Source organism: Nannospalax galili, unplaced genomic scaffold (assembly GCF_000622305.1).
Source record: "Nannospalax galili isolate Female #2095 unplaced genomic scaffold, S.galili_v1.0 scaffold215, whole genome shotgun sequence".
In the NCBI taxonomy this organism is placed as follows: Eukaryota; Metazoa; Chordata; class Mammalia; order Rodentia; family Spalacidae; genus Nannospalax; species Nannospalax galili.
The window spans coordinates 4,268-7,349 of record NW_008338533.1 but is presented as its reverse complement, the minus strand read 5'-3'; the positions used below and the strand labels follow the sequence as shown (position 1 = coordinate 7,349).

Sequence of the window (3,082 nt, the reverse complement as noted above, 5' to 3'; positions counted from 1 at the left end):
GATTGAAATATATTGCATGAAGTTTACAAAAATTCAATGAAAATAATTTAAAAAATAAAAATAAATCCTTTCTGCTGGAGTCAAGGATAAAATCTACCAAGTTTTGTCATCATTCTGTCCTTTATCTATGGTCTCCTTCCCTGACTCTTCTGGTCAAAAGGCCTATCTACCTTCCTTTCTTGTCCTTCATATTGTTGTTAACTCTTTTTTTTAAAAATATGAAGATGTAGTAGCATTCTTTTTGTCTTTCTTTTTAAATTAACTTTTGTGAATTTCATACAATATATTTTGATCATATTTAGATCCCCTCCCCATCTGTACACACAGTCCCTCCTCAGATTTTACATACTCTCTCAAACTCAGTAGTGAATCCATCTAGTTATGAATTTTTCTTGGTTGGATTTTTATTACTGTTTTAGTATTATTGATTTTTACAGATGTGTATGTCTTTTATTCTTTAATTTTGATAGGTCATGTATATCTATATTGCCTATTTTTTCTATATTTTCCAGTATTACAGAACACAAGTTTTCAAAGTACTTGATAATGATTTCCTGTTTTTCATTGGACTCTGTATTAACTTCTTCCTTTTATCTTAACTTTATCAATTTGTATCATCTCTATTTTTTTCTTCTCAGCTGGCTTTATTTCTCCATTGAATCTCAAATAGAGGACTATATATTTTCTTTTTATTTACAGAAAGCTGTAACTGTTTTGTTTTCTAGTAACTCTCAAAACAGAATGGAAAATGCTGATTCAAAATCACACAAGCCTTCACCATTCTCTGTAGGCTTCACCATGTCAAGACACTTTAGTCCAACAGCTTTACCCACTCTACAGTTCTGTCAGTGAACTATGGATATTTTAAAATATTGTCCAGATTCATCATGGAGGTTGCTTTTCTTCTCTGCACTGTAATCACACTGAGCTGCTGGGAAGCCGATGCAGCTCTTTCTTCTGCGTGACTTAGATGCGTCTGAAGTCTGCTGCCTTTTTCTTAATGTTCCAGAATTAACTTTTCATTCTCAGCTACTTTTCATTTGCCATTTCCAGCTGAGAAAGCAGTTCCTGGGAATGAAGTTTCTGTTGACTCAGCTCACTTCTTAGATTGCTGATCCTAACTTCTGCACTTTCGGTAAGTTTCTTTGTTTCTTCTTTCCACCTATTGGCTGCCTTCTTTTGAGTTGACAAGAGATGCCTTAGTTCAACAATGGAATTTCGATTACTGCCTTCCATCTCTCTCAACTGAACTTCAAACCCATGTTCTTTTATTGAAAATTGATGTCCCATTGTATTGATCTTTAATTTGGCTTTTTTCTGGGCCTCCAGAGCAATATTTCTTAAATCCTCAGTCTCCTGTAGCTGTTCATTTTCTTGCTGAAGTTTTAGGCTTTGTTCACTGACAAAGTCACAGTTCTCTCTCTCTGATTCCAAGACAGTTGGAAGTTTCTGAATCATTTCATGGGAACTGCTATCTCTTCAGAGGAATTAATTTCAAGTTGTTTATTCTGTTTTCTGCACTCTTCAGTCTTAGCTGAAGATTATCTTTGGAACACTCTGCTGCAAGACATCTTTGGTGCATTTCTTCAAATTTTCTGTAATCACCTTCATCCTGTTTGCCTTCCTGGTAAATCTTCTCTAGTTCTTCTTCCACAGCATTTTTCCCCCTAATGGCTTGATTAGTTTGGCCTTCTTTTTCATCACAGTCCATCTGAAGGGCTGAAAGTTCTTCTCTTAATTGCGAAATCAGTACTTCATACTGTTTCTTTGTGCTTTCAACTTCTTTCCTTGCTTTTATGGCAGCATCTTGTATAAGCTGAGAAATTGTTTTCTTCATCTTCTCTGTCATCTTCTTTTTGCTTTTCTTCAAGCAGAATCATTTTTTTTAAAGTTTAGCTTCTTCTGAGAGTTCCATGGTGTCTCTGGCTCTTGAAATAGCCTCATATTTCTGATTTTCTGAGACACTGTACTTTGCTTGTAACTCTTTGATCTGTTTTTCCAAATGTGTTTTCTCTGTTCTTAATAAGTCGGCATCTTCTGTCTTTGATTTTCAAATACATGAATCTTGGCCTCAGTCATATGTTCCTGGTAAAGTTTCTATACCTTTTCTAACTCCTGAGAAGCAGCCTGTCAGAGTTCCAAAGCCAAAGTTTTTTCTTGGTTGACTAGATGAAGTTGTACTTGAAGGTTCTTGACTATTTCATCACCTGCACAGATGTCATTTCCTATCCCCATGCCAGAGGGAAGGGCCTCCAATTGCTTTTCAACATCTTTTAATTTTCCTTGATGACAGTATCAAGTTGTAGTTTCATCTCACCCATCTGTTTCTGATAATAGTTCAGTTGCTCATTTAGCTCTTCCAGATGCTTGTCATACTCACATCATACTCATGGTAGTAGAGGAGGTAAAAAACTTTGGTCATTCACCTCTATCTCCCTTGGAAATATGGTTCTGCATAGTTGAGTCGATTTGATGCTGCCTAAGAATATCATTTAATTTATCATTTTGGTGTCTCAGCAGTGAGTTGATTTCTGTGGCTGTTTCCATTAGTTTGGACTTTTCATCACCTTTATCGATTCATCGCGGGGGAATTAAAAAAAAATCCAACCCCGTTGTGAGGGAAAGCAAAAAACTACCGGGACCCCGGGGCAGACGAGCCGTGGGGCGGCTGCATCAGCATTCCACTCACGTGGAGCACAGGCGACGCGCGTCAGTGACTACAGCTCTCGCTGGATCCGGGGGCCGAAAGGGCCGCAGGGCGGCGGCGCAGAGCTCTCCGCGGATCAATCTGGCGAGCGGCGGAAACGCGAGGTCTCACAGGACCGCGCGGGCACCCGCGTTCTCTTCAGACCGCGCCGGAGAGCGGCAAGGGGCCCACAGGCACCCGACGTCTTGTCAGCCTGCGCGGGCGGCGCTGCGAGACCCGGAACGGGGCCGGCGCGCAGGGTTGAGGCGACGCCAGGACCGCGGGGAAACCAGGCGGCCGCAGGATCCTCTTGGCCGGCTGTGAGACTTTTTTCATATCTTCTCTATTTTGATTGGGTTAGCCAGGCCCTTTATCAATCTTATTTATTTATTTATT

At 40.0% G+C, this 3,082-nt stretch overlaps 1 pseudogene; it reads right to left on the bottom strand.

The window, feature by feature from the left end:
- Positions 1 to 795: 795 nt before the first annotated feature.
- Positions 796 to 2,547, bottom strand: LOC103734280 (annotated as a pseudogene).
- Between the last annotated feature and the right edge of the window lie 535 nt (positions 2,548 to 3,082).